The 13061-nt window shown below is 43.0% G+C and overlaps 1 protein-coding gene across 1 annotated transcript in view; it reads left to right on the top strand.

The window, feature by feature from the left end:
- Window positions 1-13061, top strand: part of LOC140723428 (uncharacterized) — a 91746-nt gene that overhangs the window by 27970 nt on the left and 50715 nt on the right. The gene's annotated exons all lie outside the window — the stretch shown is intronic.

Here is a 13061-nt window from a genome sequence, read left to right on the forward strand (position 1 = left end):
ATCAAATCTCACCTCAATCTTCTACATTCCAATTAATAAAGTCCTGACCTGTTCAATCTTTCCTTATAACCCAAGTCCTCCAAACTTGGCAACATCCTTGTGAATTTTCTCTGAAATCTCTGAATCTCTTTTAAATCATTCCTGTAGGTAGGTGACCAAAACATCACACAATACTCCAAATTAGGCCTCTTTTACAAGTCAACATAATATCCATCTATTGTCAGTATTTGGTTCATGAAAGCCAATGGGCTAAAATCTTTTTATCCTTCACAATCTAACTGTGATACCACTTTCAGTGAATTAAGGACTTGTATTCCCAGGTCCCTTTCTTCTAAAACACTCCTCCGTGCCCGACCAGTCACTGTGAAAGACCTCCCTTGGTAGGTCATACCAAAGTGCAACAACTCACACTTGTCTGCATTAAATTCCAATTTCCATTTCTCAAACCATTTTTCCCAGGGGGTCCAGATTGCACTGCAAGCCATGATAGTCTTCCTCGCTGTCCACTACACCGCCAGTCTTGGTGGTCATGAATCTGCTAATCCAGTTAACCACACTATCATCCAGATTACTGATACAGATGACAAACCACAACAGATCCAGAACTGATCCCCGTGGCACACCACTAGACACAGGCCTCCAGTCAGAGAGGCAACCATCTGCTACCACACTCTGGCTTCTCCCAAAGACAGTGTCTCATCCAATTTACTGTCTCATCTTTAATGCTGAGTAACTGAAACTTCTTGACCAACCTCCCATATGACTTTGTCAAGTGCCTTGCTAAAGTCCATGTAGACAACATCCACTGCCTTGCCTTCATCCACTTCCCTGATAACTTCCTCGAGAGACTCTATAAGATTGGTTAGACATGGCCTATCATGCACAAAGCCATGCTGTCTATCTTTAATCAGTCCACATCTATCCAAATACTTATATTTCCGGTTCCTGCATATACGTTCCAGTAACTTTCCCACTATTCACTACTAGTCACCACTCCGTGGGTTTGGAGATTTCCCTTGAATGTCATAGAATCATAGAAATCTATAGCACGTTACAGACCCTTTGGCCCACAGTGCTGTGCCGACTTTTAACATACTCTAGAAACTGCCTGGAGTTTCCCTAGCGCATAGCCCTCTATTTTTCTGAGCTCCATGTAACTATCTAAGAGAGTGTTAAAGTTCCCTGTTGTATCCGCCTCAACAACCGCTGCTGGCAGTGCATGCGACACATCCAACACTCTCTGTGTAAAAAACCTACCCCCTGACATCCCCTCGGCATATATTTCGAAGCACCTTAAAACTATGCCCCCTGCTGTTAGCCATTTTAACGCTGGGAAAAAATCCTCTGGCTATCCACACGCTCAATGCCCCTCATCATCTTATACACCTAAAAAAGGCTCTAAGCATAAACAAGGAAATTGTACATTGCTTTGAGGATTTGTTAGAAGTAAACAAAATTATCAGGGTATAGATAGGGTAAATGCAAGCAGCTTTTCCCACTGAGGTTGGGTGGGACGACAACCAGAGGTCATGGGTAAGTGGGGAAGGTGAAAATTTAATGGGAACATTTGGAAAAGTTCTTTGCTGAAATGGTCGTGAGAGTGCAGAATGAGATGTCAGCACTAGTGGTGAATATGAGCTCGATTTCACCATTAAGAGAAGTTTGACAGGTACCTGGATGGTACGGGTATGGAGGGTGATGATCCCGGTGCAGGTAGTTGCATTAGAGAGCTTAAATGATTTTGTGGCATTGACTAAATGGGCCAAACAGCCTGTTTCTCCACTGAACTTCTCCATGTTTCTGTGACAGAGAAGCTGGCCAAACGTGTTTGGAAGGGAAAAGGGAGGACTGACAACGGAGCAGCAATGGCTGGAGTTTCTGGGAGCAATTCGAGAGCTGAGTGATCGATACATCCCAAAGATGTGGAAGCATTGGAAAGGCAGCAGGGCACAACCGTGGGTTAAATGAGAATCCAAAACCAACATAAAAACAGAGAGGGCAAACAAAAGAGCAAAAGACCATTAGGAAGCTTTTAGAATCCAACAGAAGACAACTAAAGGAAAGTCAGATGAGTTCGGGAGTGGAATTATGAAATGGTTGTCATTAATGAGTTTTGGTTGCACCCAACAGTCCCAGGGCCTCAATATCTCTTGAAAACCAAGATTCCCTGCACTAGTTACCATTCAACTTTTATTTTGTCAGACACATACAAACTCTACACTCTTAAAATTTCACTTCTGAAGAACTCCCACTTACCAAGTACTCCTTTGTTAAAAAACATCCTGTCCCAATTAACGCTTGTCAAATCCTTGCAAATATCATAAAAATTGGACTTTCTCCAATTTAGAATCTCAAGAGAGGTCCAGGCCTCTGTTTCTCTGTATTTACTTGGAATCTCATGATCAGTAGATACAAAGTGTTCCCATACACTAATTTCTGTCACTAGCCCTAGATCACTTCCCAATAGCTTATTGCACACTTCTACATCGGGAATTTTACGTACTGATTAAGGTAGATTTGATAAGCTCTACCCCATCTAGTCCTTTTACAGCCTAGGAGTCCAGTCAATAAATGGAAAGTTAAAATCACTCACTTTATCAACCTTTGTTTCTTGGCATAGTCCGCAATCTCCCTACAGATTTGTTCCTTGAAATCCCTCAGACTGTTGGGCTAAGGACAAGTCCAAGTAATGGCTACAATATCATAACTTCATGCCCTGAGGTCTGAACGACATCTGTTTGGTGTCAAAAAAACAACCTTGCCCTCAATGTCACTGAAAGAAAGGAGCTGGCTGTAGACTACAGGAGAAATGGAGACAGGCTGACCCAGGATCTGGGGTTGAGAGGGTGAACAGCTTTAAGTTCCCTGGCATACACAACACCGAGGATCTCACCTGGTCTGTACATACTGGCTGTGTGGTGAAAAAGGCACAAAAGTGCCACTTTCACTGCAGGCGGTTCAGGAAGTTTGGGATGGGGCCCCAAATACTAACAACTTTCTACAGGGGCACAATTGAGAGCATCCTGACTGGCTGCATCACTGTCTGGTATGGGTGCTGTACTTCACTCAGTCACAGGACTCTGCAGAGAGTGGTGCGGACAGCCCAGCACAAATGTAGATGTGAACTTCTCACTATTCAGGACATTGACAAAAACAGGTGTGTAAAAAGGGCCACTGTGTAAAAAGGATCATTGGGGACCAGAGTCACCCCAACCACAAACTGTTCCAGCTGCTACCATCTGGGAAACGGTACCACAGCCTGAAAGCCCGGATGAACAGGCCCAGGGACAGCTTCTTCCACCAGGCCCTCTGATAGATTAATTTATGCTGATACAATTGTACTTTTATTTATCCTGACTGTCCTGTTGTACATACTATTTATTATAAACTATTATAAATTTCACATTGCACATTTAGACAGAGACGTAACATAAAGATTTCTACAACTCGTGTATATGAAGGATGTATGTAATAAAGTCAATTCAATTCAATTCACCCTCTCCACTATCTGTTCTGTCACTCTGGCTCCAATCCTTCCTGCAACTTTAGTTTAACCACCCACCCCACAGGGAAGCACTAGCAAGCCTTGCCACTCGGATATTAGTCCCTTTCTAGTTCTGTTCCCCTAACTAACAAATCCCCCATCTCCCCTTTGACTTTCCTCTGCCAGGTAATCCCTCCCAACAGTTTGTAAAGTGTCCACCTGTTGTTGTATGAGATGGCAACAGGAGTACCCTGCGGTGGCTATTTAACTTCATTCTCCTTCCTGACTCTCACCCAGTTTCCTGTGTCCTGCACCTTGGGTGTAACCCACCATGTCATATCTATCACCCCCTCCAACTCTCGGATGATGCGGAATTCATCCATTTCCAGCTCCAACTCCTTAAAGTGCAGCTGGATATACAACTTCTACGTGAGGGCGTCAGGGACACTGGAGGTCTCCCCGCCTTCCCACCAGTGTCCCCTCTAATTTGTAATGACCAGTGTGTGCAAAAATCTTGTGCTGTACAATTTTTACCCAGTGAGAACAACATGTGCAAACTGAATTTTATATAGAGAGGTATTCATTTCAACAGCGAGCAAATCACTGTCAGTAAGAACTTTGATCTCCTCTAGATTTGATCGAGTTCATCTGCACTCTCACACAACCTACATAACAGGTCTGCAATGGTTAATGACGGATTTACTTGCCACAGCTTTTGCAAACCACCTACTGTGATTTTCTTGCTAAATGATGCTTTAAAAATTCAGATTTCCAAATATCAACTCACTTCTTCCAATTTGAAAATTTCCCACCAACTCTTGCATCACCACAATACACCGAGGTAAAAGTACTATACTTAAATATTCCCCCTGAACCCTCCCCCAGGTGACTGACAGTGTTGAACTCAGTGAATGCAATGCCACTGAATATGAAGGGAAGGGCAGTAGTGTGTCTCACTGGAGTCTGGCACATTTGTGATGTGAAAGCTACTTGTTGTCCAGGGCAAAGGTGTTTGATATCATTATGTACCCGGAGAGAATGGGACAAAACATGTTCTCACCGGTAGAAAAGTCCAGACCAAGAGGAGGTAGAACAAGCAACGCACACAAAATGCTGGAGGAACTCAGCAGGCCGGGCAGCATCTATGGAAAAGAGTACTAATGCTGAATTCCTCCAGCAATCTGTGTGTGTTGCTTGGGTTTCCAGCATCTGCAGATTTCCTCTTTGTGACTGGAGGTAGAACAAAGATGATTTTCTCAACTGGTGATGAAAAAGATTTTAGAGCCATAGAATAGAACACTACAGCACAGTACAGGCCCTTCAGCCCTCCATGTTGTGCCGACCCATATAAACCTTAAAAAAAGTACTAAACCCACACTACCCCATAACGCTCCATTTTTCTTTCATCCATGTGCCTGTCCAAGAGGCTGTTAAATACCCCTAATGTTTTAGCCTCCACCACCACCCCTGGCAAGTCATTCCAGGCACTCACAACCCTCTGTGTAAAAAAAAAACTTACCCCTGATGTCTCCACTAAACTTCCCTCCCTTAATTTTATACATATGCCCTCTGGTGTTTGCTATTGGTGCCTTGGGAAACAGGTACTGACTATCCACCCTGTCTATGCCTCTCATAATCTTTTAGACCAGTGACCTTTCAGATTATTTCACGTTTCATAAAGATTGAAACAGAATAGGCTGAAACACACCGTTCAAAAGTGCTGGCATTCAATCCACGGTGCATTGACTCATAACATTTTTTGGGTGTATGTTTGTCAGAAACACATGCAACAGATTTCCCATCAGAAGTGCAGGTAAATTCTGGACCTGATTTCAAATGAACCGCTGAGCGCTCTAAAAAAAAGCTGCTGCAGAGGCCGATTTCTCCCTTGTGCTTTTATTTTTAGTGTGAACTATGTAACATTGATGGTGATTAATGATCATTACTTTCAGGCGACAGCCCTCCAATCATGTGACTAACCACAGTAAAACTTAGTTAACTTGCCATGATTGGGTCTTGGGTGTCGGACTAGCAGATTTTCTGTATTATTAGATGTTCTCATATTAATACATCATACCTCACTTCCAAATCACTGTTTTTAGACATCACATTATAGAATGATGTGTTCCACATAACCTGCAATTTTAAAAGAAGCACAGAAAATAAGGTCAAAGTAAGTTTCAAAGGCATCTGGGAAACAGAAACGTGCAAGTTTAAAGGGAGCAGAGATACCTGACTGACCTGCATGAGGTGTTGAGCTACCTAAAATCCATTCTTGAACATATAATGTAGATTTAAAGCAATAATTGGATTTAAATTATTTTATTAAATTAACATTATCTTGGATCTCTTAACTGTAATTCACATTTAATGTAGGATTAACCTTTCTGCATTTGGATAACTACAATTTTTGTTCTTTTCTTTCGAAAAATGCAGTCACATCATAATACTATTCAAACTTCAGACCAAAAGTCTTCTTTTTCCCCCCTTTTATTTCTTCCCAGGAAAAAAATACTATAAACTTTTTGCTATTTAAAATTAGTAACATGTATCAATTCTTGCTGTTGTTTAAAATTAAATTGCTTAACTCCCTGAAGCAAACTTGTAAGTTCACTAGCTAATAAAGAATTGAACAAAGAGGATTGTATATCTTACGCACAAAGCAGCATAATATCAATGCTCCTACATCAGAAATTGGGAGACGAATATACACATCCCAAGCTTATTAGGTATTTGGACTCAATTTTTCCCACAGATGGCTAACTGCGAATCTTGGCTGGTTCATCAGGCACAGAACGGAATAGATCTGAAGGGAGGTGGGGTGGTTTGTGTATTTGCGGCAGTGCTGGGAGGAAAAATCAGCATGAATGATGAATGTCTTTAATGTCCATCTCACTACAGACATTGAATGACGCCAACCTTCTTAGGAAGTACAGTCGACTCTGTGCCTTCCTGCACAAGGCATCTGTGTTGGCAGTCCAGTCTAGCTTCTCGTCTAACTGTACTCCCAGATACTTGTAGGTCTTAACCTGCTCCACACATTCTCCATTAATGATCACTGGCTCCATATGAGGCCTAGATCTCCTAAAGTCCACCACCATCTCCTTGGTCTTGGTGATATTGAGACGCAGGTAGTTTGAGTTGCACCATATCACAAAGTCCTGTATCAGTTTCCTATACTCCTCCTCCTGTCCATTCCTGACACACCCCACTATGGCCGTGTCATCAGCGAACTTCTGCACATGGCAGGACTCACAATTATGGATAACTCTGAACATCCTCTACATAGCACCATCCAGAGACAGAGAAGCAGTTTCAGCGACAGGTTACTATCGATGCAATGCTCCTCAGACAGGATGAAGAGGTCAATACTCCCCAATGCCATTAGGCTTTACAATTCTACCGCCAGGACTTAAGAACTTTTTAAAAGCTATTATTAATGCTTTTTGAGATAGTGATTTAGATGAATATCATATTTTTTTACTGAGTTAAGTATTGTATGTAATTAGTTTTGCTACAACAAGTGTATGGGACATTGGAAAAAAAGTTGAATTTCCCCATGGGGATGAATAAAGTATCTATCTATCTATCTATCTATCTAAAATGCTCTACAAATGTTTCACACTTATTTGACCTTGAGCTTTTTTTTAAAACCATTATTACACTTTAGTCAGGATTACTTAGAATTTCAACATCTATTTTCCAGCGAAAATAATAAGTGGGAAGGGGTATAATTTAAAGATCCTATATATTCAGTTTAATCCACCCCATTCTAATGAAATGTTTATTCAGTTATTCATGCTATTGACAAGGCTCTGAATAAAGCAAATGAGGACCAATAGGTGTGGTCCATTCTTACAACCAGTTCAATGGCATAATTTTAAACTCACTTCTCCATGTCTTCACATTTAGGAGCAGAATCACAAGAAGAGGTGGCAAATGACCAGGTGGTAAAAGCTCTCATTTCCTTTCCAATTCTATTTGAAAGTACTGTCTTAGTCTTCGCCAGTACTGTCCTGTGGATATCCAGTAAGTGTGCTCTGGAAGTCCAACCCAAAGTAGAATCCTTGCTAATCTACAATGCTAGTACTGTACCTCACCATACTTTATGTCAGGTAATTTAGCCAAGATTCCTGTTTTCTAATCACAGGAAAGACTAAGTGCTAATTTAAAACAAAGGCTAAGATTTAAACTTTCATCTTATGGTGATGATCATCTAATGTTATACTGCTTTTCCCTATATATATATATATAAAAATAAAAGGGGTGATAGATAAGTTTGTGGCCTAAGGTAGAAGGAGTCAATTTTAGAAAATCTAGCACATCTATTTTTCAACATAGTCCCCTCGTACATTTACACACTTAGTCCAGCGGTCGTGGAACATACGTATCTTGGACCTCCAGAAAGTGTCCACAGATGGGTTTTGTTCCCTTTCTCCCAGTTCCTAATCCTTGTATTTGGATAGCTGGAGCTCAGCTCTGTCTGAGAGATCCATCAGTTCCCATTCCCTCATCAGCCGGAAGCTCCCCGGGGCCCGTGTACGGATCGTGGGGCTGAGAGAGAGGGAAGAGAGCAGGACTGTCCCGGGATTGCGGGTCACGGTGTCCGAAATTCAGAAGAGTTATCCCGAAGTCGGTGTTTAAGATAAAAACACGGAGAAGCGATCTTACCTGCATGCGACATTTTCCAGGCCTTGTGTACTGCGCGCATGCGTGCTACTTGGGGACGTCATCAGCCTGACGCCTGCGCAGTTCTTCAGTGCTTCAGCGACTAACAAAAATTATTCGCGCAGTGCCTTATGGGTAATGACAGTGCCATTAAACATTTCTTGAAACACTGGTTCAATGTCCATATCTCATTTTTTTTCGGGTGTATAGAAAAAATCTGCAGCTGTTTTAACGCAGGAAGCGGCTCACATAAACAATATACTCAATATCAACGTGTATCTAATGCCAAAGTAAAATGCAGATATAAAACACAGGAGATTCTGCAGTTGCTGGGAATACACACAATGCTGGAGGAGCTGTGCAGTTCAGGCAGCAACTAAGCAGCGGAGTACACAGTCTAGACATGCTGAAGAGGCTCGGTCTAAACGTTGTCTATTTATTCCTCTCCACAATTGCTGCCTGATCTTTTGATTTCCACCAGTATTTTGCAGAAACTAACCATCTTTTTTTTTTAGGTCAACTAGTTTCCAAATTGTTCTGATCTTCCTTTTGTAGCCATATCCTGCTGGTCTGTTTCTTCCTCCTCGTAAACTCTAGACCCATTCTCTCTCTGGAGCCCCAAAGCCTGACTCAGGCTGGCAACTCTTTGGTTTCTGACTCTGCACCATCGAAGTTTCACTCGCTAGTCTGCTGTCAGACTTTAGAGGTGCATTGTGTTGCGAGATCGCAGATTCGTTTACTGTGAGTGTCGCTTTAAGTGCCTGAAGGAGGCGGGGCTGTGACGTCACACACGCGCTGCAGCGGAGACAGAGAGACAGAGGAGAGGGGAGGGGAGACAGGGAGGAGAGGGAGGGGGGAGAGAGGGAGAGAGGGAGAGGGAGAAGATGAGAGGGAGAGTGAGAGAGACTTCAGCTTGTCACTGCTATGCCCTAAAGATTGGGTTGATCATCGGCACTCAGTCCACAACGGATGTGTGACTGTCACTTCGTATAATCCATATGTGTGGATTTGCTGGAATATCCTGTGGTATCACTTTTGTTGGCCCTTACCCGAAATCGGGGTGTTCTATGGTAACCACTTGAAGACGATATTCCTGTAACTGTCACCTGGTGATATTTCTAAGCGGATTTCGGAACTAATCGACGGATAAGATCTTCGGCGACTGTTATTTCGTTTACCCAGCGTGGAATGTGTGTGGAATTCTTCGTAATTGCCTTCTCTCTACATGTTCGTGTGGATTTACAAATCTCCCCTCTCACTCACTTATTCCGTGGATTACTGAACATTTCCACTTTACCATCTGAAGACTTTAAACATTGTTTCCCAAGCTTGATAGTTTGGGAGCTGTGTATACGCATAATACTGTTAAATTCTGTTTATTTTGTTTAATCTTTTATATTTGTAGCAGATACTAATGAAGAGAGTGGTTTTAACATCGAAACCAGACTCCATTAGTGATCTGTTGCTGCTGGTACGTAACAATTGCAACAACCCAGCTGTCTGAGGCACAGTCCTTTAAAATTGGTGAAAATGACCCAAAACGTTGAAAAGAGCGGGGAAGAAGGAGTTTAACCAACTTCGTCCAGAGCCCTGAAGAATATCAAAAGCACAGTGAGCTCATCGTCTTATTCAGCCCGGGGAAAACCATGCAGGGAATTCATGCAGGTGTATAAGATGATGAGAGGCATTGGTCGTGTGGATAGTCAGAGGCTTTTTCCCAGGGCTGAAACGGCGAACACGAGGGGGAATAGGTTTAAGCTGCTTGGAAGTAGGTACAGAGGAGATGTCAGAGCTAAGATTTTTAAGCAAAGAGTGGTGTGTGTGTGGAATGCACTGCCAGCGACAGTGGTAGAGGCGGATACAATAGGGTCTTTTAACAGACTCTTAGATAGGTACATGGAGCTTAGGAAAATAGGTGGCTATGCGGTAGGGTAATTCTAAGCAGTTTCTAGAGTAAGTTACATGGTCGGCACAACATTGTGGGCCAAAGCGTCTGTAATGTGTTGTAGATTTCTATGATTCTATGAAATTTAAGAGAAATCTCCTATCCCACGGAATGGAGACTAGTTGCAACCTGTCATCTCAGGGAGGGTGAGAGGGGAACGGCAGGGATAGATTTTCATAAACTGATATGGAACAGAAATATGGGCAGGGACCAGATGGGCCTAGTGGCCTCCCTAGTTTGCATCGTGAGTGTGGTAGAGACAGTAAGTACCTGAGACACGGGATTTGATACAGAACTGATTTATCTTTCACAGATCCACAATATTAAACACCAGTCTAGTTTAAGGCTAACATCAGCAGAACAGACTCCTCCAATGCTCAGTGACCAGGGTTCAGTCCTGGGGGCGATGAGCAGCCACAAGAACTGCAGAATCTGACAGTAACAGTCCCTCATGAACCTGCAGCTGCCTTCAGTCACCGTGATGGTTAAACATTTAACACGGAGCTGATTTGAACTTCCTCCCTGATGTGAAGTTGCTGGTGTTGCAGCAGCTGGGATGATTGAGTAAAACTCTTTGCTCACTCCGGACAGAAATGTGGCCTCTATTTATTGTGAACTCACCGGAGCATCACAAAGTGGGTTCACTGAATGAGTCTCTTCGCACACACGGAGCAGGTGAACGGCCACTTCCCAGTGTGAAGCTGTTGTGTTTGTGATTCCCATACACAAATCCTTTGACTTTCCTACACTGCTAAACGTTTACAAAGCAAGTCAGTGGGTGAAGGACATTTCAACTGAAATAATTTTAGTCTCCATGGTGCCTTCTGATTAAAACACTGTCACATCTCAAAACAATTTAGAGGAACAAGATTTCATCTTCTAACTGGCCACAGTTCCGGCATCAGGCACAATATCAAACTCTCTGCTTCCCTCTCTGTATCAAAATGGATCATTCCTCCCCTTCATCAGTCTGTGACTTGGCTCAGTTTGTCTGTCTCCTTCGCATTCTGAGCATGCGCCACACACCTGCTGAGATCACATTTTATTTACACGGCTGTGACTGGAGACGTTCTGATTATTATGTCCCTCCCGGCATTTGACGGTGGTAAACTCAGAGTCAACAATGGTATTGAAGCTCAGGAGTAGGTGATTAGGCTTTTTCGTTGGAGATCGATAAACTGCCGGTAGTGTGTGTCTGGATGAGTGGGTCGTTTTCAGACTGGAAGGAGGTAGCGTTTGGAGTACCCCAGAGATCAGTCCCTGACAACAGTTGTTCACAGTTTAATGTCCTGGCGGAGGCAGCGAGATGTGAGATGCCCCAGTCTGCTGGTGACGCAGAAAGAGTGGAGTTGGGGGAGGGGAGGCTATTCACATGCAAGTTCGTAGCTTTGCAATCAGTACATAGTGCACTGTGGGGCTGCAGTGACGGGTTCCAATCTGCTAATTAGATTTGCTGACGACATTACATTGATCCGCTGGATCCCAAATAATTACGAGGCCTCATGACACAATATTGATCATGACACAATGTATTTTATATACTGTTAATGACATAAAACATATTTATAGATTGTTACTGACAGAGAATCGTACAATTTGTGTTCCGTGTGTTATCTGAATGTACTTGCCTGTGATGCTGCCACAAGTCAGTGTTTCTCTGTACCTGTACCTTCCCATACTTGTGCACTTGGCAATAAATTCAACAGGACCTGAGAAATCTCAGTGAGATTTGATTAGTGATGATCATCTTGGCTGCTCGGTAGGTCGAATGTATGAGACAGTACACTGTTAAATGCAAAACCCTGAACAGTGTTGATGATCAGAGGGATCTTAGACTCCCTGAAAAAGACTGCACAGACTGATCGGGTAGTTAAGAAGGCAAATGACATGGTTGTCTTTATTAGTTGAAGCATTGAGTTCAAAAGTCGGGAAGTTATGTTGCAGCTGTTCCGAGCCTGCGGTCGTACTGTGACTGTCTCTTTAAGAGCGCCGGCGTGATGAGGCGGGACTATGACGTCAGTCACAGGCTGACAGCGCTAACTGTGGACTGAACCATAAGTGAGAGAGAACGATCTGCAGACAGGCAGTCGGCCAGTCTAAGAGAGAGAGAGAGAGAGAGAGAGAGAGAGAGAGAGAGAGAGAGAGAGAGAGAGAGAGAGAGAGAGAGAGACTGGAAAAGCTGATTGCTTCAGTTAGTCGCAGCTGAGGCTTGGAAATCTCCTATGCCCACAAGAGTGGGTTGATCATCAGTACACAGAACCACAACGAACGTGTGTGGCTGTCACTTCGTATAATCCATAGGAGTGGAATTTGGAATATCTTGTATTAACCCTTGCCTGGGTATGTTGTGTGGTAACCCCTGGAAGACGGTATTCCTGTGACAGGTCACTTTCGCTGATAACTCGTCTGTGGACGGATTCGACGGATAAGAACTTCGTCGACGGTTATTTTGAAGTAACGGCCTTTTCTCTACGTTTCACCCTGGATTACAAATATCTCTCTACCGTCATTTATTCCGTGGATTACTGAACTTTCCTACTTTACCATCTCAAGACTCTAAACTTTGTTCCCTCAGGCTCGATAGTCTGGGAATTACATTTACACATATATACACTTAATACTGTTAACTTTATTTCGTTAAGTTACTATATTATAAGTAGATACTAATAAACAGAGTGTTTTTACCATCAAAACCAGACTCCAGTGTGAACTCTATTGCTGCTGGTTCGTTTCTAAAACGCTTCAGTTCGTAACACGGTTTTATAAAACTAGTTAGACCACATCTGGAGTGTTTCATACAGTTCTGGTCGCCCCCATTCTGGGAAGGATGCCGGGGCTTTGGAGAGGGCGCAGAAGAGGTTTACCAGGATACTGCCTGGATTAGAGAGCACGAGCTATAACGAGAGGCTGGACAACATTCCAGTTCATTTCAGAAATGACAACAGTTCAGTTTCCTTCTGTGGC

The sequence above is a fragment of the Hemitrygon akajei genome, unplaced genomic scaffold (assembly GCF_048418815.1).
Source record: "Hemitrygon akajei unplaced genomic scaffold, sHemAka1.3 Scf000113, whole genome shotgun sequence".
Lineage (NCBI taxonomy): Eukaryota > Metazoa > Chordata > Chondrichthyes > Myliobatiformes > Dasyatidae > Hemitrygon > Hemitrygon akajei.